Source organism: Muntiacus reevesi, chromosome 14 (assembly GCF_963930625.1).
Source record: "Muntiacus reevesi chromosome 14, mMunRee1.1, whole genome shotgun sequence".
Classification (NCBI taxonomy): domain Eukaryota; kingdom Metazoa; phylum Chordata; class Mammalia; order Artiodactyla; family Cervidae; genus Muntiacus; species Muntiacus reevesi.
In genome coordinates this window covers 28,534,515-28,558,596 of record NC_089262.1, presented here as the reverse complement: position 1 = coordinate 28,558,596, position 24,082 = coordinate 28,534,515, and the positions used below count along the sequence as shown (strand labels likewise).

The window sequence follows — 24,082 nt, the reverse complement described above, 5'->3', positions numbered from 1 at the left end:
TATGTGTGTGTGTGTGTGTGTCTATATATACATCTATTCATATAAATATATATCTCCATTCATCTATTGATGGATAGGTACTTCAGTTGTTTCCATATACTGGCTGGGGAGTCAAATTCATAGAAACAGAGGGCAGAAACATGGCTGCCCGGTAATAGAGAGAGGTTGGTAAAAGGGTAGAAACTTTCAGCAATCAGATGAATAAAGTCTGAGGACCTAATGTAAAACAGGTATCTGTAGTTGGTATTTAGACTTCCCAGGTGGCACAGTGGTAAAGAAGCTACCTGTTAATGCAGGAGACACAGGAGACATGGGTTCAATCCCTGAGTCAGGAAGATCCCCTAGAGTAGGAAATGGCAACCAACTCCAGTATTCTTGCCTGGAAAATCCCAGGGACAGAGGACCCTGGAGAGCTACAGTCCGTGGGGTCGTAAAGAGTCAGGCACAACTGAGTGACTGAGCACAGCACATAACTGGTATATAATATTATATAGCTGACATATATAATTGATATATATAATTATATAACTAGTATATATAGTATTATGTAATTGAAATTTGCCAAGAGAGTAGAACATAAATGCTCTCACCAAGAAAAGAAAAAGATGAACATGTGAGGTTATGGATGTGTTAATTAACTAGGAGAGAATCCTTTCACAATGCATATGTATATCAAAACACCACAATGTACACTTTAAATACCTTACAATTTTATGTGTGAATTATACCTCAATAAAACTGAAATTAAAAAAAAAAAACACTACAAAGCTACAGTAATCAAAAGCAGTGTGGCACTGGTATAAAGACAGACATATAGATCAATGGACTAGAATAGAGAGCCCACAAATCAGGTGATTTTCAACAAGGATACCAAGACCATTAAATGGGAAAATAACATTTTTTTAACAGTTCTGGAAAAAAAAACTAGATACCCACATGCAAAGGAATAAAATTGTACCCTTACCTGATACCATATACAAAAATAACAGAAAATGGAGTAAAGGCACATGTGTAAAAGCTAAACTGTAACATTCCTAGTAGAAAACATAAGGAAAAGATTTATAATGTTGGATTTGGCAATAATGTCTTCGATATGACACCAAAAACACAGGCAACAGCAAAAATAGGCAAAATTAGACTTCATCAGAATTAAAACTGTTTGTGTATCAAAGGATACTATTAACAAAGTGAAAAGGCAACCTATGGGATTTCAAATCATATATCTGACAAGAGATTCATATTCAGAATGTACAAAGAGAAAAAAAAAGAATGTACAAAGAGTTCCTGCAACTCAACAACAAAAGCAAACAACCCAATTAAAAATGGGCAAATCGTCAAAATAAATAATAATAATGTATTTTTATTATTTTTTAAAAATTGGTCAAAGGATTTTGTGATGGTTGAAGTTGTGTGTCATCCTGACTGGGTTAATGGGTACCCCGATAGCTGGTAAACAGTATTTCAGGGTATGTCTTTGAAGATTTCTTCAGAAGAGATTAGCATCCCAACCAGTAGACTGAGTGAAGAAGATGAGCTCTTACCAATGAAGGCTGGCATCATCCAATCCTCTGAGGGCTGGGAGGCTTCCCCTCCTTTGCAATCGGATATAAGAGCTCCTAGTTCTCAAGTCCTGAGACCCAGACTGGATTGGATTTCCTGGTTCTCCAGCTTGAATACAGCAGTTCATGGGACTTCTTGGCCTCCATAGAGCATGAGCCAATTCTTTCTTTTTTTTTTTTTTTTAATGTGTCTGATCTTATTTATTTGTTACTCTTAGAACATCTCATTTTTGACTGGACTCAGAAGTAGAAGCTCTCAGAGAGGACAGCCTCCATCTCTTGGCAAACTGTTCCTGCCGTTTTTCTTTGGCCTTCTTCATTCTCTTGGCCAAAACTTTAGCATATTCTGCAGCCTCTTCTTTATTTTTCTTAGTACGCTGTTTCTTCAGAGCAATACGCCAGTGTTCGTGTTGAAGAACTCGTGGAGTCACAAGACGCTGGATCTTGGGTGCTTTAGTCCTAGGCTTCTTACCATCTTTGTTTAGGGGCTTTCGCACATCATACTGGTGGACATCATCTTCTTTAGAGAGATTGAAAAGTTTGCGGATTCCTCTAGCTCTCTTGGGACCCAGGCCCTAGGCACTGTAGTATCAGTGAGTCCAGGAATGTCCTTCCCCTGTTTTTTCACAATGACCAAATTGAGAACACTCAGATTGGCATCCGCAATGCAACCCCGTACAGATTTGCGCTTTCTCTCTCCAGTTCTCCTTGGTCTGTAACAGGAATGCCCCTTACTCAGTAGCAGGCGAACTCTGCCATGGGTCAAGACACCCTGCTTCATGGGGAAACACTGCTTATCGTTCCTGCCACTGATTCGGACCACATAACCCTTCCACTCTTCACCCAGAGCATCAGCAGCAACTTCTGTGGCCATACGCTTCTCCTAGAAGGTATGAAGTTTTCTTTCGTTGTCCACTTCAATGAGCTTCTGGCAGCCAGTGGCCGGGAAAGAGATGTTCAGCTTCATTCTGAAGTGGCCGACAGGCTGCAAGACGCCACGAAAAAGAACATGAGCCAATTCTAATAAGAAATCGCCTCTTACACCTATCTATCTCTCATATCCTATTGATTATTTCTTTAGAGAACTCTAACAGACTTGAATAGACATTTCTACAAAGAAGATATATAGAAGATCAATAAGCACATGAAAAGATGCTCAACATCACGAATCATTAGGGAAATGCAAATCAAAACTACAGAATTATCACCTCACACTCATTAGGATGATTGTTACTAAGAAACTAAAACAAAAAACAGAAAATAAATGTTGGTGAGGACATGGAAAAATTGTAACTCTTAGCATTGCTGTTGAATATATAAAATGGTATACTTGCTACAGAAAATAGCATGGGTTTGCTGAAAAAATTAAAAATAGAGTTACCATGTAAATGTGTTAGTCACTCGGTCATGTCTGACTTTTTGTGACTCCATGGACTGTAGCCCACCAGGCTCCTATGTCCATGGGATTCTCCAGGCAAGAGTACTGGAGTGGGTTGCCATTTCCTTCTCCAGGGGATCTTCCCGAACCAGCGATTGAACCCGAGTTTCCTGCAGGCAGGTTGTTTACTTCCCACTAGGGAAGCCCAAGAGTTACCATGTGATCCAGCAATTTCACTTCTGAGTATATACCCAAAAGAAAGAAAAACAGGGACTCAATAGCCTAAAGAAAGGAAAGCAGGAACTCAGACATGTAATCTGTACACTCAAGCTCACAGCAGCGTAATACATAATGGCCAAAATGTTGCTGCTGCTAAATCGCTTCAGTCGTGTCTGACTCTGCAACTCCCATGGATCTTCATGACCCAGGGATCGAACCCACCTCTCTCACATCTCCTGCAGATTCTTTACCACTAGCACTTCCTGGGAAGCCCCATATATGGGAGCTAATCAGAGGAAAATGAGTAACTCTCCAAGCTGGCTTTAGAATTCAGGATTAAATACCACCTTAACGGGGAAAGGGGAATTAAGAGGTACAAACCTCCAGTTTTATACCTAAAGCACAGATTGCCTCATCCTGTTTTTTCAGCCTGAATACCCCTCAGGATGTACTGCCAGAGGACCACTAAAGTGGGTTACAACTTAACCACTATATAACTGATGGGTGAGTGACACTCTTTTGTTCCTTTTTGTTGTTGTTCAGAGTTAAGGAGGTCATTTTTTTTTTCTTTATTCCCACCCCTAAAACAGGACCAACTAAACAATAGGCAGCAGACCACAGTGTATGATTTTTTACTGATAAGCATCAGACTGAATGGGTGGCTCAGACAGTAAACAATCTTCCTGCAATGCAGGAGACCTGGATTCAGTCCCTGGGTTGGAGAAGATCCCCTGGAGAAGGGAATGCCTACCCACTCTGGTATTCTTATCTGGAGAATTCCATGGACAGAGGAGCTGGCAGGCTACAGTTCATGGGGTCGCAAAGGGTCAGACACGATGAGTGACTAACGCATTTACATTTTTTTATCAGACTGAATATGGATTGAATCTTTAGCTAAAAGCATTTCATCCTAAAATTAGATAGGGTCAAGTTAGATATGCCCCCTCATTCAGTCACAACTAGTCCTAGAGGACTAGAACCTGCCACACCATGGATAACAGGTCAAAATGCAGTGCCCCTGAAAGTTATCAAAGAAAGAAGAAAGGACTTAGCCCAGTTCTTCATCCCAAATTCATCAATCCTAGATATCCCCATTTCCCATAGAAAGGCATGAGGAATGAGACAGGGGTCTTCCTTGAATTCAATACTCTTCCATTAGAAATATAAAACTAGGAAAAAAAAGGAGGTTTTCCCAACACATAGTATAGGTTTACCAGAGTTTAATGAGTCCCCTGTTGATGGATATTTAGGTTGTTTCTAATGTCTCCACAACGAACAACCTCAGGGAAGACCTCCTGTATATTTCATGGTGCATATTTGCAAGTTTTCCTTTAGGCTAGCTACCTGGAAGTGAATATCTAGGTGGACTGTGTAAACATTTAAAATTGTAATAAATACTGACAGTTTGCTTTCTAAAAGGGCTGTACATGATTTGCACTTCAGCTGGAATGTGGGCAAATACCTGTTTTTCCACATCTTCATCAATATTGGTTACATTCAATCTTTCAGATTTTTGCCAATATGACAGGTGAAAATGATATCTCTGTTGTTTTGCTACATATGATTCTATCATTGGATAGAATGAACATCTCTTTATACATTTGTCAGCAATTTTTATATTCTCTTTACAGAGTTTCCTGTTCATTTCTTGTAACCAAATTTCTATTAGGTTATCTTTTCATTATTAATTGGTAGGCATTCTTTATATATTTTGGATGCTATTATTTTGCCTTTTATATTTGTGGCAATTATTCTTTCCAACCTTTTGCTTGCCTTTTAAGTTGAGTGTGTATCTATGGTAGCACAGAGAAGCTTCTTTTTATTCATCCTCAGTTGCTTCAGTAATGTCTGACTCTTTGCAACCCCACGGACTGTAGCACACTTGGCTCCTTGTTCCATGGGATTCTCCAGGGGGGAATCTTCCATTTCCTTCTCCAGGGGATCCTCACAACCCGGGTATCAAATCTGCGTCTTTTATGTCTCCTGCACTGGCAGACAGGTTATTTACCACTAATGCTACCTGGGAAGCCTGTCGAAATGTACTTTTCAAAAGAAAATTTCTTTGCTTCTGTATTTTATATCCTGGTTGATGAAGTGTTCACTGTTTTAGGATCTTCTGTATTTCATTCTGCCACTGTTTATTCAAATACTTTTGTTGTTTTGGTTTTGAAATAAATTTAAAAATCCATCTAGAACATGCATAGAGTTGTCTACTTAGAGAAAAAGGCAAAACATGAGAGCTCTCAGCTTCAGTTTATTCAAGATCTTACTGAGGACTATAGGCTGGCAGGCAGTTCTGAGGAAGTGCTCCGAAGAGGCTGGGGAGGAGCCAGTATGTACTGGAATTTTTTGGCTAGAAAATACATGCATTCAAACATATAACTTGGTAAAAGATCACTGCTAATCACAAAGAAGAGATGCATGGGTGCTCAGTCGCTCAGTCGTATCTGACTCTTTGCAACTCTATGGACTGTAGCCCGCCAGGCTCCTCTGTCCATTGGACTCTCCAGGCAAAAATACTGGAGTGGGTTACCATTTCCTCCTCCAGGGGATCTTCCAAACACAGGGATCAAATCCAGGTTTCCCATATTACAGGCGGATTCTTTACCGTCTGAGCCACCAGGGAAGCCCACTGAGTCACCTGGGGAGCCCCAAAGAAAAGATCAGTTCAGTTCAGTGGCTCAGTCGTGTCCAGCTCTTTGCAACCCCATGGGCTGCAGCATGCCAGACCTCCCTATCTATCACCAACTCCGGGAGTTTACTCAAACTCATGTCCATTGAGCCAGTGATGCCATCCAACCATCTCATCCTCTGTCATCCCCTTCTCCTCCTGCCTTCAATCCTTCCCAGCATCAGGGTCTTTTCAAATGAATCAGTTCTACACATCAGGTGGCCAAAGTATTCAAGCTTCAGCTTCAGCACCAGTCCTTCCAATGAATATTCAGATCTGATATCCTTTAGGATGGACTGGTTGGATCTCCTACCCATCCAAGGGACTCTCAAGAGTCTTCTCCAACACCACAGTTCAAAAACATCAAATCTTCAGTGCTCAGATTTCTTTATAATCCAACTCTCACATCTGTACATGACTACTGGAAAAACCATAGCCGTGACATGACAGACCTTTGTTGGCAAAGTATTGTCTCTACTTTTTAATACGCTGTCTAGGTTGGTCATAACTGTTCTTCCAAGGGGCAAGCATCTTTTAATTTCATGGCTGCAGTCACCATCTGCAGTGATTTTGGAGCCCAAAAAATTAAAAGTCTGTCACTGTTTCCATAGTTTCTTCATCTATTTACCATGAAGTGATGGGACCAGATACCATGATTTTAGTTTTCTGAATGTTGAACTTTAAGCCAACATTTTCACCCTCCTCTTTCACTTTCATCAAGAGGCTCTTTAGTTCTTCTTCACTTTCTGCCATAAGGGTGGTGTCATCTGCATATCTGAGGTTATTTATATTTCTCCCGGCAGTCTTGATCCCAGCTTGTGCTTCAGCCAGCCTGGCATTTTGCATGTACTCTGCATATAAGTTAAATAAGCAGGGTGACAATAAACAGCCTTGACGTACTCCTCTCCCGATTTGGAAACAGTCTGTTGTTCCATGTTCAGTCCTAACTGTTTCTTGACCTGCATACAGATTTCTCAGGAGGCAGGTCAAGTGGTCTGGTATTCCCACCTATTGAAGAGTTTTCCACAGTTTGTTGTCATCCACACAGTCAAAGGCTTTAGTGTAGTCAATAAAGCAGAAATAGATGTTTTACTGGAACTCTCTTGCTTTTTCGATGATCCAGGGATGTTGGAAATTTGATCTCTGGTTCCTCTGCCTTTTCTAAATCCAGCTTGAACATCTGGAAATTCATGATTCACATACTGTTGAAGCCTGGCTTGGAGAATTTTGAGCATTACCTTTCTAGCATGTGAGATGAGTGCGATTGTGTGGTAGTTTGAGCAGTCTTTGGCATTGCCTTTTTTGGGGATTGGAATGAAAACTGACCTTTTCCAGTCTTGTGGCCACTGCTGAGTTTCCCAAATTTGCTGACATATTGAGTGCAGCACTTTCACAGCATCATCTTTTAGGATTTGAAATAGCTCAACTGGAATTCCATCACCTCCCCTAGCTTTGTTCATAGTGATGCTTCCTAAGGCCAACTTGACTTTGCACTCCAGGATGTCTGGCTCTAGGTGAGCAATCATGCCATCGTGGTTATTGGGTCATGAAGATCTTTTTTGTACAATTCTTCTGTGTATTCTTGCCACCTCTTCTTAATATCTTCTGCTTCTGTTAGGTCCATACCATTTCTGTCCTTTATTGAGCCCATCATTGCCTGAAATGTTGCCTTGGTATCTCTAATTTTCTTGAAGGGATCTCTAGTCTTTCCCATTCTATTTTCTATTTTTTTCTATATTTCTTTGCACTGATCCCTGAGGAAGCCTTACTTATCTCTCCTTGCTATTCTTTGGAACTCTGCATTCAAATGGGTATATCTTTCCTTTTCTCCTTTGCCTTTTGCTTCTCTTCTTTTCACAGCTATTTGTAAGGCCTCCTCAGACAACCATTTTGCCTTTTTGCATTTCTTTTTCTTGGGGATGGTCTTGATCACTGCCTCTTGTACAGTGTCATGAACTTCCATCCATAGTTCTTCAGGCACTCTGGCTATCAGATCTAATCCCTTGAATCTATTTGTCACTTCCACTGTATAATCATAAGGGATTTGACTTAGGTCATACCTGAATGGTCTAGTGGTTTTCCCTACTTCCTTCAATTTAAGTCTCAATTTGGCAATAAGGAGTTCATGGTCTGAGCCACAGTCAGCTCCTGCTCTTGCTTTTGCTAACTGTATAGAGCTTCTCCATCTTTGGCTACAAAGAATACAGTCAGTCTGCTTTCTATATTGATCATCTAGTGATGTCCATGTGTAGAGTCTTCTCTTGTGTTATTGGAAGAGGGTGTTTGCTATGACCAGTGTGTTCTCTTGACAAAACTCTGTTAGCCTTTGCCCTGATTCATTCTGTACTCCAAGGCCAAATTTGCCTGTTACCCCAGGTATTTCTTGACTTCCTACTTTTGCATTCCAGTCCCCTATAATGAAAAGGACATCTTTTTGGGGTGTTAGTTCTAGAAGGTCTTGTAGGTCTTCATAGAACCATTCAGCTTCAGCTTCTTCAACATTACTGGTCTGGGCATAAACATGGATTACTGTGTTATTGAATGGTTTGCTTTGAAAATGAACAGAGGTCATTCTGTTGTTTTTGAGATTGTGTCCAAGTACTGCACTTTGTACTCTTGTTGACTATCATGGTGCTAGAGCGACTGTAAGGACATACCCTATATCTAAGGGCAACCCAGCAAAATGGTAGGAGGGGCAAAATTGTGTTCAGAATCAAACCCCATACCTGCTAGAGACGCTCAGAGGGCTCAAACGTACCTTGTGCACACCAGGACCCAGAGACCCCACGGAGACTGAGCCAGAGCTGTGTGTGAGGGTCTCCTGAGGAGGCATGGGAAGTAGTTCACAGCTGCAGAGGCTGGGGCTCTGGGTGCAGCAGATCTGGGCAGGGCATAAGCCATTAACCCACCATAGAGCTGCCAGAACTTACCCAGGACTGGGGAAACAGAGTCTTGGAGGGCACAAACAGAATCTTGTGTGCACCAGGACCCAGGGGAAAGGAGCAGTGACCCCATAAAAGACTGACTCAGACTTGCCCATGAGTGTCCAGGAGTCTCCAGCAGAGGCGTGGGTCAGCGGTGGCCTGCTGCAGGGTTGGGGGCACTGACTGTAGCAGTAGATGAATGGAATCTTTTGAAGAGGTCACCATTATCTTCATTACCTTCACCATAGTTTGGCCTCAGATCAAATAACAGGGAGGGAACACAGCCCCGCCCATCAACAGAAAAGTGGATTTAAGATTTACTGAGCATGGCCACGCCCATCAGAACAAGACCCAGTCTCCCTCTCAGTCTCTCCTATCAAGAAGCTTCCAGAAGCCTCATATCCTTCTCCATCAGAGGGCAAACAGACTGAAAACCATAATCACCAAAAACTAACCACTGATCACATGGACCACAGCCTTGTCTAACCCTAATTCAAAGAAGAGATATTTCAAGTTAATTATTTTAGTGCTTTCCGATGTATAGGAAGAGTCAAGAGTCTGGGTCATTGAAATTCTTCCTGAGGTATGTGTCTATCAGTATAGGGGCCCATTTATCTAAAGCACAGATTGCCTCATCCTATTTTTTCGCCCTGAATACCTTTCAGGATGTACTGCCAGAGCACTGCTAAAGTGGGTGACAACTTAACTATTACATGACTGTTAAATGAGTGACATTCTTTTGTTCTTTTTTCTGTCCGCAGAGTTAGGGAGGTCATTTTATTTTTTTTCCCAAATGCATGACTAACTATTCATTTATTCCCTATGGATTTAAAATGCCATCTTAAGACTTCCCTGATGGTCCAGTGGCTAAGACTCTGTGCTCCCAATGCAGGGGCCCTGGGTTCAATCCCTGGTCAGGGAACTAAATCCCACATGCCCACAACTAAGGGTTTGCATGCCCCAACCAAAGACACCACATGCTGCAAATAAGACCTGGAGCAGCCAAATAAATAAATCTTTTTAAATGCTATCTTTTTTCAAATACTGTTTTTCCTTGCATGCTTGGGTCTTAACATATGTTTCTAATAGAGCTGGATAACTGGGTTTCTTGTCCACCATCGATTTAAGCGAGGAAATAAATTGAGGACTCAAATGAATCAAATGATCCAAAAGGAAGTGAGAGCTGAATACAAAGAATATAGATAAGCAGAGAAGGAGAAACGGTGCTGTGTTGCACAATGATAAAGATAAATTACTCCAAATCTTTAAGGAAGGATCAAATTAAGTTCAGACCCTTTGATTTTTTAACACAGGTAGCAAACTATATGTTTTAGAACAATTTCTATTCTTTAAAGTGGTAAAAAAAAATAAATAAATAAACACTGTTTTGGCACTTGAAAGGGCAAGTTTGCATTCTGTGGAAACATCAGTTATGCAGGACCTTAATCCCCATGCAATGTCAAGTACACTGAGTGTTACTGTAACTCTTAGAACAAGGAGACACTGCAGATCCAAGCTCATAAATGCAGAACAAGGAAGGTCTCACCTATAATTTTAAGCAAACCTGAAGAAGGTCCAAGTGCTTCTTTTCCCATGCCAGGCTTGGTTCCCACATTGGACTGCACAGGTGTATAGCCCTTTATCTCACAAGTTGCCAGCTCTGCGTGTTCCTCAGCCCTGTTGCTTCCTGCAAGAGATAGAAGTTCATGGTCCTGTAATTTGAGCTTCCGCAGTCTCATATTTAGCCCAGGGGTAAAAATCAAGGAATATGAATCAAAGGAACAGTAACAAAGAAGCAGTCTTCCGCTGTGTGCCCTTACCACTGAGATATCACTCTGCTCCCTCAACGTGTCTCCATGGTAACTCACTTGTTCCTCCAAACAGCCTGGATGGGCCCTGTGGGAGACTGGGCTCCTGCTCCTCCACTCCCTCCCCGCAGTAGAATGAAACATTCACAGCCTCTGCCTTGTGACTTCCTAGTATTGCAGTACATTATCAGGCTCCACGGATCTGGGCCTGGACTACGTGATTTGTCAAGGGAATATTAACGAATATCACCTAAGCAGAGGTTATAACTGTGCTTGCATGGTTTGGGTTCTTCATTTTTTTTTTTTCCCTTCCAGTTTCACTGAGATATAATCAATATACAGCCCTGTGTATGTTTCAGGTGTACGGTATAATGATTTGACTTACGGCTTGACCTCTTGAACCTGTGTCACCGATAAGAGAGTCATGAAGCCACAGTCTGAAGCAGTACCACCCCAGCTGAGCTGAAGACCCCAGAGTGAGAAATGTGAGCATGGCGCTGATATTGCAGTAAACCACTGAAACCCGGGTTCGTTTCTCTGTTTACACAGAATCATTGCAGTGAAACCCGACTAATCCAGCTCCTTCACTGGCACCGACCCCAGCCTCAGTGTTGGCCCTGCAGCTGCCCTGTCATTCCAACAGTCACTCCTCACCAGACAGGTGCTGTGATTCTTGTGCCCAGGTCTCTACTCTCCCACGTGCCAGGGGTCCCCACCATCCCCTATAAGAGCTCCCACACCTCTGGGGAGGCAACGTATAGCTCCTACCAGTTGCTGATGACATGAAATACTTTCTTCCCACCTGGGTAAAACTCTATGAGACCATAAAGCAGAACCACCCTGTGCTGTTACCTACAGCTCTTAAGCTTGACTAATTTTTCCTTTTAGTACAAGCCTCCTCTCCCCAGGAGACAGACACAAGACAGCTGGGCCTAAAGATCACTTGAAAAACACATTTTGGTTTTTTTTGGCTGCATACAGCACATGGGAATCTCGGTTCTCTGACCCAGGCCCACAGCAGTAAAAGCACAGACTCAACCACTGGACCATCAGGGAATTCTCTAAAGATCCTTTCCTTTGAGACTCCCCTCAGAGATGCACTGGCTCTTGGTGGGTGAGCTGCTTTCCTTTTAGAATACCAGCAAGCAGGTTCTAAGATAAAATCATGCTAAGTCGCTTAAGTCGTGTCCGACTCTGTGATCCCACGGACTGTAGCCCACCCGGCTCCTCTGTCCATGAGATACTCCAGGCAAGAATACTGGAGTGGGTTGCCATACCCTCCTCCAGAACTTCCCAACTCAGGGATGGAAACCACATCTCCTGCATTGGCAGGCAGGTTCTTTACCATTAGTGCCACCAGGAAAGCCCAAGGTAAAGTCAGCACTCTCTAACTAAGTGTGGGTTGTAATCCTAAAGGCCAGCTGTCAGACCCAGGGCACCAGGCACCAGGTTCCTGAGAGAAAGGAATCCATGGGGGCCCACGTGGAAATTCACATGAGCTCCAGAGCTTGCGCCTGTGCTCTGGGATGCTCAGTATGACAAGTGGATGGTAAACAGTATTTTCACTTTCATACTCTCTAGAGAAGATAGGCAGGTATCAGATTGGAAGATTCATTCATTTAGCAAATACTACAGCGCTAAGCATTAGTGACACGAAGGTGAAAGAGACAAAAGCTCATCCTCATGAAGCTTATACATTCCTAGGAGGAGGAGAGGAAGGAAACAGAAAATAAAAACACATAAGTGTATAATTGTAAGTAGTGATAATGCTATGAGAAGTGCTAAAAAGCAGGGTAAATGGTGAGAGGACATAGGGCTCTTTACACAAGGCAGAGAGAAGGCATCTCCGAGAACCTAAAATTTAAGTCGATACCTACATCAAGGGAGAAAAAAAGCCCTTAGACGTTTTAAGGAAGGACAATCTAAAGTAGGGAGGACAAATATAAAGATCCTGAGACTGGAGCAAACATTCAAAGGCTATTCTGAAGGCCGATGGCTAGAGGAAAATGAGTCAAGAAGGGTGGGAAACTGGGGGTGGACAGGGCCAGGTCTTGAGAGTGGCCTGTCATCCATGCGAGGAATTTGAATTTTACATAAGTGGACAAGGATATCCCTAGAGAGAGTTGAGCAGGGGATCGACTTGGGAATGGATTGATAACTTTAAAACTTAATCCTTTCTGATACAAAAGACAAGGTAGGGGCAGCAAGGTAGACCAGGTAGAAGGTTACTGTAGTAGCTCGAGGAGAGAGAATGGTTAGGATTGAGTGGTTAGTGGTGGGGTGGTGAGATATAATCATATTTAGGTAATAGTTTGAAGGTAGATTCAACAAGGGGCTTCCCTGGTGACTCAGTGTTAAAGATTTCACCTGCCAATGCAGGAGACATGGGTTCAATACCTGGATCTCAAAGATCCCCTGGAGAAGGAAATGGCAATCCACTCCAGTAGTCTTGCCTGTCAAATCCCATAGACAGTGGAGCCTGGCAGGCTATAGCCCATGAGATCGCAAAGAGTCAGACATGACTTAGCAACTAAACATCAATAAATAGTTAACAGGACTCAGTAAGCATTTGAATGTGGAGATGGAAGAAAGAAGAATCAAGGACAACCTCCTGAGCTGGGCAGAGTGAAGTGGGTTTAAGTCTTGAGGAAGGATCCTGAGGTCTATTTTATACATGGTAATTCAAGATTCACCCTATCCCCCATCATTTATATGAGAATGTCCTGAACGTTGGCTGTGCAAGTCAGGAGAAAGACCAGAGCTGCAGGTATGAACTGGATGAGCTTGAAGTTATCAAGTATAACTTCAAGAAAGTATAGTGAGAGAAAGGATCTGAGGATGGAGTCCAATATGTCTGGAATCCACAATTTGGAAGATACCTTGAGGAATATGGAGAAGGGAATGACTACCTACTCTGCTATTCTGGCTTAGAGCATTCCATGAACTGAGGAGCCTGGTGGGCAACAATCGATGGGGTCTCAAAGAGTCGAACACAACTGAATGACTAACATTTTCACTTATCTTTGAAAAATGGTTGGACTATAAAGAAAGTTAAGCACCGAAGAATTGATGATTTTTAATTGTTGTTGGAGAAGACTCTTGAGAATCCCTTGGACGGGAAGAAAATCAAATCAGTCAATCCTAAAGGAAATGAGTCCTGAATATTCATTGGAAGGACTGCTCCAGTGCTTTGGCCACCTGATGTGAAGAACTGACTCATTGGAAGAGAGCCTGGTGCTGGGAAAGATTGAAGGCAGGAGGAGAAGGGGACGACAGAGGATGAGATGGTTGGATGGCATCACTGACTCAGTGGACATGAGTTTGAGTAAACTCCAGGAGTTGGTGGACAGGGAAGAGGGACAGGGAAGCTTGGCATGCTGCTTCCTGGGTGGGTAAAATAGCATACCCACTTCCATATTTTGCTTAAGCTTGATGTCTGGCCCCTAAGTAGGAGTGAGTCTCAGTTGAGGCTTCAACTCTGAACCTGAAGGAATAAGGCCAAATCAGGCTTGAGTTACAGCCAGAAACCAGGAGTGAACTGACAATTTACTTTGAATTGTGTGTGGGTTTGCAAAAGTTCTGTGGCCAGGATGTCAATTATGTTGTGTGGGAGGAGGAAAAGGGTGATGAAAATTTCTTAGCATTTGAAATTTTCAACTATCTTTTGAGTGAACCTCTAAGTTCTTAAAATAAATCTTTCACAGTTGCTGGGGTAGAAATAATCACTATAATTAAACTGTGCTGGTCACATCATAATTTTAAAAATCTTTTTATTTACGGAGAGTTTCTAACTTACACAAAAGTAGACCAAATAGTATATAGCAAGCCTTCAATGTGCTTATCACCTATCCGAAATCTATCAATCCTGCCCCATCCACACTTTGGTATACTTCCTCTCCCCGTAAATTATTTTGAAGCAAATCTCAGGCTTGATATTATTTTATTCATAAATGTTTGAGCACATTTCTTTAAAAGATTGCTATTTTTTGTGTGTGGCAGAGCCATGTGGCTTATAGAATCTTAGCTCCCCAATCAGGGATTGAACCCTGGCCCTAACAGTGAAAGCACCCAAGTGCTAACTCCTGACCGCTGAGGAATTCCCAAAAGACACATTTTTTAAAACATAACCACAATACAATTATCACATTTGAAAATAAAATCCTTTATAGTGTCAAATGTCCTGTCAGTGTTTAAATTTTCACTTGTCTCCTAAATGCTACAAATTTTTCTCTTTTCATTTTGTGGAGTTTTTCTTTTTTAGTGGAATCTAAATAATACCCACACATTGCAAATGGTTGCTTTTTTTAAATCTCTTTTAATCATAGGTTTTCCCTCCACTTCTTTTTATTACACTTGCTATTTATCTGTTGAAGTAACAAGGTTGTTTATCCTGAATGGTTTCCAATAGTCATAGACTTTGCATCATATGGTTATAAATATCTTCCTCTGTCCTCTGTAGTCTCTATAACTGGTAGTTGGAATTAGACTTTTTTTAATACAGGCATCCCTCAGTATCTGTCAGGGACCCAGTTCTAGGACCCCTGAAGTTACCAAAAGCCTCCAATGCTCAAGTCTCTTATACAAAATGGTGTAGTACTTGCATATAGCTTATGCATTTTAGTGCATGCTAAATTGCTTCAGTTGTGTCCGACTCTTCGTGATCCTTTGGACTGTATCCCACCGGGCTCCTCTATCCACTTAATTCTCTAGGCAAAAATACTGTACTGGGTTGCCATGCCCTCCTCCAGGGGATCTTCCTGACCCAGGGATTGATCCCTTTAAGTTTTAAGTCATCTCTAGATTACTTATAATACCAATTAACTTATAATGATGAATACAATGTAAATGCTATGTAAATAGCTGCGTATGTGCAGCAAATTGAAGTTTTGCTTTGGGAATCTTTTTTCTCATATTAGATCAAATGTTTAATAAAATGGTTCTGTTGATCAGTTTTTGATCAGATTGTTTTCTGATATGGAACTATCTGAATATCTTCTATCCATAGTTAATCAAATCTGTGGACTTGCAACTTGCAGCTACAGAGGGCTGGCTGTACACAAACAGAAGGTAATAATAGAAAAGAACCAAAAAGAAAGTACAATTTACTCAAAGTTTACCACTTTTAAACCTCTTTTTTTTTTTGGCCACACCCCTTGGTGTGTGGGATCTTAGTTCCTCAATCAGGGATTGAACTCATGCCCTCTACATTGGAAGGCAGAGTCTTAACTACTGCCCTAAACTTCTTTTTCAATAGTAAAGAGTAAAAATGGAAGTTCTCCCTTCCCATCCTGGAATCCCATCCCTCAAGAGTAATCCCAGGTAACAATTTGGGGCTTGAAGGACATAGTTCAAATTTTTAAATGAAGAAAAAATTTTAAATGTGTTGGTTAATGTATGGGTCAACTTGACTGGGCCATTGGGTGCCCAGATATTTGGTCAAAACTTTTTCTGTGGACTTCCCTGGTGGTCCAATGGCCAAGACTCCACAATCTCAATGCAAGGGGCCTAGATTCCACTCCTGGTCAGGGAACTAGATCCCACTTGCCACAACTAAGAGTTCACATGCCACAACTAAAAATCTCACGTGCCGCAATAAAGAAGGAAGATCCTGAGTACTGCAACTAAAACCTGGAGCAGCCAAATCAATTTTTAAAAATAAAAATAAATATTAAAAAAAATTGTTCTGGGTCTGTCTACAGTGGTGTTTTTGGATGAGATTAACAATTCAGTCTATGGACTGAGTAAGGTAGATTGCCTTCCATAATGTGGATGGGGCTCATCCTATCAGTCTTGAAAAGAACAAAATGATTGGCCCACTCTGGAGTGAAAGGGTACTCTTCTTGCCTGATGGCTTGCTGGGTCATTAGTCTTCCCAACCTTTGTACCCAGAATGAAACACTGGCCCCTCCTGGGTCCTAAACTTGCCCACTGTTGGACTAGAACTTACACCATCAGCTTTCCTGGTTCCCAAGCCTTTGGACCTGGCCAGGAGCAACACATCAGCTCTTCTGGGCCCCTAACTTGACTACAGGTCTTGGGGCTTCTTACCTTCCCAACTGCATAAGTCAATTCCTCATACATATATAATATATAGTATATTAATATATAATGTATACCTATTATATGGGCTTCCCTGGTAGCTCAACTGGAAAGAATCTGCCTGCAATGAAGGAGACCCTGGTTCGATTCCTGGGTCGGGAAGATCTGCTGGAGAAGGGATAGGCTACCAACTCCAGTATTCTTGGCTTCCCTTGTGGCTCAGACAGTGAAGAATCTGCCTGCAACGCAGGAGACCTGTGTTCAATCCCTGGGTTGGGAAGATCCCCTGGAGGAGGAAATGGCTACCCACCCCAGTGTTCTGGCATGGAGAATTCCATGGACAGAGAAGCCTGGCAGGCTATAGTCCATGGCGTCACAAAGAGTCAGACATGACTGAGTGACTCACATATTATATACACGTATTCTGTTTTTATATTCTGGTTCTGGCTCTCTGGAGCCCTAATACAGAAGACTTAGTGGAGGTAATAGAATGTGAGCTAGGTCACGAAGGATTGCTGACATTTAAATGGTTAAAGACAAGGGGAAAGGATAACAAAGTGGAAATATCTAGAATATGTATCTGCTAAATGGGTCTTGGTGGGGAGATGGGACAGACTGCAGCTGAGACTCGGGGTTGTTAAGTTATGTGAGGTTTTGGAGGCCAGGGTAAGGAATATGTACACAGTCCTACAGGCATCAAGAACCATAGTCCAAGATAAGAGGCAAGTGTTGAAGAAATTTGATGTGTACAAAAAACAGTTGAAAGAAGCAGGAGTTGCTGAACAATCTCCATTGTGGAATTCTGAAGGAACTCAAGATTCTCTTTATCAACCTGGTGTCAAAACATGGTGCCAAAACAATTTACCTCAGATTGAGACTCAAACCCATGTGCTGAGACTCGAACCCAGTCAAAACCCTGCTTGGGACTTGAACCCACGTGGCTGGGACTCACACCCAGCCAAAACCCACAGTACCTGGTTTTAGGACCTAATGAAGCTCAGGTTCTTGATGTTTCATCGCAGAAAGTATTCAGTGAGAGACAAAGTGAGAGGTAAGAAGTGCATTTATTTGGATACAGAGAGAAGCACACAGCACAGACAGAGTGTGGACCATTGAAGAGGGCGAATGCGCAGTGAAATTTGTGGTTGGTTTTTATAGGCTGGGTAATGTCATATGCTAATGAGTGGGAGGATGATTCCAACTTTTTGGGGAAGGGGCAGATATTTCCAGGATTCAGCCACTGCCCACTCCTTGGTCTTTTAACAGGCCTTGGAATCTTCATGGTACCTCTGGGTGTGTCATTTCACTTGCTGATTGAGGATCAAAGTCTAGTCTTGTCTGCTCTCTTGGTCCCATTTGATTTCAATCATTTCATGTTGTGTCCTTGGGCTAAGTCATTCTTTCAAAAGATGTGCCCTGCCCCTTTCCCTCCTGTTACAGTACCTTTGAAAACCGAACCGGGGAGCCCTCCAAAAGAGAGGTGCAGAGTGTACAACGTTTACCTCGACACAGTCACACCCTGACTTTCTCACACTCTCTCCTGCTCACCATCCCATTTGGCTCTCTGGTTCTCCTCCTTGAAATGTACCTGTGTGCGTGTCTCCTTGACTACTAATGCATTTTCATTGCTGCCCTTGCTCAAAGAGTTGGCTTCAGGTCTATATTTAACTGCCTGGCTTATGTAAGAGGCAATACGAGGTGTAGAATGTATTTCTGTGTCCAATTCTTTGTGACCCCGTGGCTGTTCTTCACTGCCTCCCAGAATTTGCTCAAATTTACGTCCACTGAGTTGGTGATGGCATCCAATCATCTCATCTTCTGCTGCCCTCTTCTTCTGCCCTCAATCTTACCCAGCATCAGGGTCTTTTCCAATGAGTTGGCTCTTCGCATCAGGTAGCCAAAGTACTGGAACATCAGTTTCAGCATCAGTCCTTCCAATGAATATTTAGGATTGATTTTCTTCAGGACTGAGTGGAGCCACATTGGCAACATTTAAAACCCAGATCTGCCTCTTTAAATAGCTGGGTGACCTGGGGCAAGGGCCTTAAATTTTCTGAGCCTGGTTTCTTCTCTGTAAAATGAAAGATAGCAATTGAGGATTGAATAAGATTGCACATCTAAAGTGCTCAGATCAGGTCTGACACAATAGTCATAGTTGGGGTTTTTTTAATTAATTTTTATTGGAGTATAGTTGATTTACAATGCTGTGTTAGTCTCTGCCATATAGCAATGTGAGTCAGTTACACATATACATACAATCTCTTTTTTAAGATTCCAGCCCCATATATGTCATTACAGAGTATTGAGTAGAGTTCCCTGTGCTAAACAGCTGTTTTTCATTAAAACATAAAACACAAGGTCTCCACCAGCCCAGGTGGGATGCATGAGTCAAGTGCTCGGGCCTGGTGCACTGGGAGGACCCTGAGGAGTCGGGTGGAGAGGGAGGTGGGAGGGGGGATCAGGATGGGGAATACGTGTAACTCTATGGCTGATTCATGTCAATGTATGACAAAACCCACTGAAATGTTGTGAAGTGATTGGCCTCCAACTAATAAAATAATATTAAAAAAATAATAATAATAAAAAACACAAGGTCTCTGTTTCCATTGCTCTATCCCCTATCGAGGTCACCAGTGGTGCCAAATTTCAGCCTCTGGACTTCAGAGCTGTGTACTGCACTCTTTTTCTGAGAATTCCCCCAGGAACACTGGATTTCCATACTGCTAAACCTCTAAGCTGGCTCCTCAGCCTTTGTGCCTGCTAGTTAAGCTGGTTTACTGGGAGAAGATATGCATCAGCCCATGCCTGTTTGTGCTCTGCTGTGGCCTAGGAGGGTTTCCCAGCAAACTGAGCTGGTCCTGATCAAGAAAGGAGATGCAGTGATAAAACCTGAGCCACAAGAGAAGGGATGTGGAATTCTTCCATGGCTGCCACAGGCCTATATCTGCTCTGCTTCTCAAGCCCACGGCCCACAGGGAGGCCCCACCCTCCAAGCCTCTGGATTCTGCCTCCATTTCCCACTCCTTGTCTAGACCAAGGAATGGTCTAGAAAAGGCAAAAAGATAGGACACAGAAAGATGAATTCCCCAGGTCGGTAGTGCCCAATATGCTACTGGAGATCAGTGGAGAAATAACTCCAGAAAGAATGAAGAGATGAAGCCAAAGTAAAAGCAACACCCAGTTGTGGGTGTGATTGGTGATAGCAGCAAGGTCCAATGCTGTAAATAGCAATATTGCATAGGAACCTGGAATGTTAGGTCCATGAATCAAGGCAAATTGAAAGTGATCAAACAGGAGATGGCAAGAGTGAATGTTGACATTTTCGGAATCAGAACTAAAATGGACTGGAATGGGTGAATTAAACTCAGATTACCATTATATCTACTACTGTGGGCAAGAATCCCTTAGAAGAAATGGAGTAGCCATCATAGTCAACAAAAGAGTTCAAGATGCAGTACCTGGACACAATCTCAAAAACAACAGAATGATCTCTGTTTCCAAGGCAAACCATTCAATCCAAGTTTATGCCCCAATCAGTAATGCTGAAGAAGTTGAAGTTGAACGGTTCTATGAAGACCTACAAGACCTTATAGAACTAACACCCAAAAAAAGATGTCCTTTTCATTATATGGGACTGGAATGCAAAAGTAGGAAGTCAAGAAATACCTGGAGTAACAGGCAAACTTGGCCTTGGACTACAGAACGAAGCAGGGCAAAGGCTAATAGAGTTTTGCCAAAAGAATGTACAGGTCATAGCAAACAGTCTCTTCCAACAACACAAGAGAAAACTCTCCACATGGACATCACCAGATGGCCAACACTGAAATCAGATTGATTATATTCTTTGTAGCCAAAGATGGAGAAGCTCTATACAGTCAGCAAAAACAAGACTGGGAGCTGACTGTGGCTCAGATCATGAACTCCTTATTGTCAAATTCAGACTGAAATTGAAGAAAGTAGGGAAAACCACTAGACCATTCAGGTATGACCTAAATAAAATCCCTTACAATTATACAGTGGAAGTGAGAAATAGATTTGAGGGACTACATCTGATAGACAGAGTGCCTGATGAACTGTTAACAGAGGTTCATGGCATTGAACAGGAAACAGGGATTAAGACCATCCCCAAGAAAAAGAAATGCAAGATAGCATGGCTGTCTGAGAAGGCCTTAAAATAGCTGTGAAAAGAAGAGAAGCGAAAAGCAAAGGAGAAAAGGAAAGATATACCCATTTGAAGGCAGAGTTCCAAAGAATAGCAAGGAGAAATAAGAAAGCCTTCCTCAGTGATCAGTGCAAAGAATTAGAAGAAAACAATAGAATAGGAAAGACTAGAGATCTCTTCAAGAAAATTAGAGATACCAAGGGAACGTTATGCCTACCCTTACCATAGTTTGGCCTCAAGCCAAACTGCAGGGAGAGAACACAGGCCCACCCATCAGCAGAAAATTGGATTAAAGATTTACTGTGTATGGCCCCACAAACCAGAGCAAGACCCAGTTTATCCCACAGCCAGTCCCTCCCATCAGGAACCTTCCACAAGCCTCTTATCCTAATCCATCTGAGGGCAGACAGAATGAAAACCACAATCACAGCAGACTATGTACATCTCCATACATTCTGAACTCTTTGCAATAAACAGATCTTGTCCTTACAGAAGTGATGTCCCACCCACACTCAACCCACACCTTGATGGCTAAGATGACACCCTCTGTGCACAGAGTTGTTTGAGGTTCTAGATGTCTGTGAGGGAGAATGTGTGAGAATGTGTCGGGGCTAAATACACATGATTTCACTTTTACTGAGAATAACCTAATCACTGAAAGTGAAAGTGAAAGTTGCTCAGTCCAACTTTTTGCAACCCCATGGACTATACAGCCCACGGAATTTTCCAGGCCAGGATACTGGAATGGGTAGCCTTTCCCTTCTCCAGGGGATCTACCCAACCCAGGGATCAAACCCAGGTCTCCTGCATTGCAGGTGGATTCTTTACCAGCTGAGCCACAAGGGAAGAGGGCTTTCCTAGTGACTCAGATGGTAAACAGTCTGCCTATAATGTGGAAGACCTGGGTTTGATCCCTGGGTTGGGAAGATCCCCTGGAGCAGGGAATGGCAACCCACCCTAGTATTCTTGCCTGGAAAACCCAATGAACCGAGGAGCTATACTGTCCATGGGGTCAGACATAGCTGATCGACTATTACTCACCATAATCACAACTTTGGTGTCCCCTGCAACCAGTGTTATCCCCAGTCTGCTACCCACGCTGGGACCACCTAATTATCTCACAGAGAAGGAATGGCAGATGTGGTTTACTACCTACTTGGCAGCTGTTATGGGTTGAATAGATGTGTCCCTTGAAAATTCCTATGTCAGAGCTCTAATCCCCAAATGTGATGGTATTTGGAGTTGAGGTCTTTCAGTAATTAGGGTTAGGTGAGTTCAGAAGGGTGGGACCCTCATGATGGGATTAGTGCCCTTATAAGAAGAGTCTCTCTTTCTCCCAGCACAGGCCTCAGGAAAGGCTGTATCGGTACACAGAAAGATGGTAGCCATGTCCAAACAGAAAGCAAATTGAACCCTGCTGGGCTGTGATATTGGCCTTTTCAGCCTCCAATTTTCTGTTGTTTAAGTCACCCAGACTGTGGAATTTTCTTATGGTGGCCCTAGATGACTATAGAAATTCCCTTTCTTTCCTAACAGAAGCCTTATTTTTAATGAGTCGAAACCTCTGGTAACAGAATTCTAGTGGATAAATAATGATTTGTCTAAGGTAATTATTATAATACCATCCCCCTTTTCCAATAATGGGTTTAAGAGTGGGCATGTCAATCAGCCAATGAGAATCAAAAGAAAGTTGGGATTAAAAGCCATAAAAAATTGTTTTTAGCAGGACATTAGCCATGGAAGTTGGAATCTGCTAAAGAGAGTGCAACAATTCACCTGTCAAATCAACTAGCCCTGAAAATGGATGGTGCTAGAGCATCAGGGCCATACCTGGTCATTGCTGCTAACAAGCACATAAAAAGATGCTCAACATCGCTCACTATTAGAGAAATGCAGATCAAAACTACACACTGAGATATCACCTCACACCAGCCAGAATGGCCATCATCAAAAAACAAAAACGTAATAAATGCTTGAGAGGGTGTGGAGAAAAGGGAACCGTCTTGCACTGTTGGTGGGAATGTATTGACACAGCCACTATGTATGGTGTGATTCCTTAAAATCAGGATAGTGATTCCTTAAAAAAAAAAAGCTAGGAATAAAACCACCATATGACCCAGGAATCTCACTACTAGACATATACCCTGAGGAAACCAAAACTGAAAAAGCCACATGTACCCCAATGTTCACTGCAGCACTACTTACAATACCTAGAACATGGAAGAAACCTAGATGGTAATTCACAGATGAGTGGTTAAAGAAGCTGTGGTTCATATATACAATGGAATATTACTCAGCCATTAAAAGGAACACATTTGAGTCAGTTCTAATGAGGTGGATGAACCTAGAGCCTATTATACAGATCGAAGTAAGCCAGAAAGAGAAAAAGAAGTATCATATACTAATACATCTAGGAAAATGGTACTGGTGCAATTATCTGCAGGACAAGAATGGAGACACAGAGAACAGACTTAAGAACACAGTGGGAGTGGAGGAAGGAGATGGTCAGACGTACGGAGAGAGTAATATGGAAACTTACATTACCATATGTAAAATAGATAGCCAATGGGAATTCGTTGTGTGACTCAGGGTACTCAAACTGGGGCTCTATAACAACCTAGAGGGGTGGGATGAGAAGGAAGATGGGAAGAAAGTTCAAGAGAGAGGGGACATATGCATACCAATGGCTGATTCATATTGATGTTTAACAGAAACCAACACAATTCTGTAAAGCAATTATCCTTCAATTAAAAAACAAATAAGTTTTAAAAATAATAAAAAAGAAACAGGAAAAAAATTAATTTAATTTTAAAAAATATCCTTTTTATTCTGCCCCTTCCTTTCTCTAGTGTGGTTGGAACAGCAGCAGCCATCTTGTAACCAGGAGATAAGATACATGAGGAAGAAAAGCTAATACCTTGATGATGGTGAGGCCAAAGGTGTTTAAAGATTTTACTGAACCATTTAGTCAGCTCTGGGACTTCATGTTCAGTAAGGAATAAATGTCCTTATTGTTCACACTCATCTGTCAGCTCTCTGTTATTTGAAGCTGAATGGAATAATTTCATTGATAAAGGAGGAAGTCACCAGACTCCTCCCCAGGCAAGCTGAATTCCAAAAGGCATTTAGCCAATGGAAATCTGTACCATTTCTAGATGCCCAGGGTATTCTTGGCAAAAGTGTATTCTCCCCCTTTGAGGAGAGAATACCAGGAAAGTTAAGAGCTCTAGCTTTAGGATCAGATGCATGTGTTCAAATCCTAACTTTTAAGTTGATTAACTATGTGACCCTAAGAATGTTCCTCAACTGCTCTATGCCTCAG

The 24,082-nt window shown here is 42.2% G+C and overlaps 1 non-coding gene and 1 pseudogene across 1 annotated transcript; one reads left to right on the top strand and one right to left on the bottom strand.

Moving 5' to 3' along the window:
- Positions 1-1,783: 1,783 nt before the first annotated feature.
- LOC136146638 (small ribosomal subunit protein eS6 pseudogene) lies at positions 1,784-2,526 on the bottom strand (annotated as a pseudogene).
- Positions 2,527-9,600: 7,074 nt separating this feature from the next.
- On the top strand, positions 9,601-9,673 carry TRNAG-CCC (transfer RNA glycine (anticodon CCC)). Its single transcript has one exon. It is a non-coding gene; the product is annotated as a tRNA-Gly (tRNA).
- Positions 9,674-24,082: the final 14,409 nt, after the last annotated feature.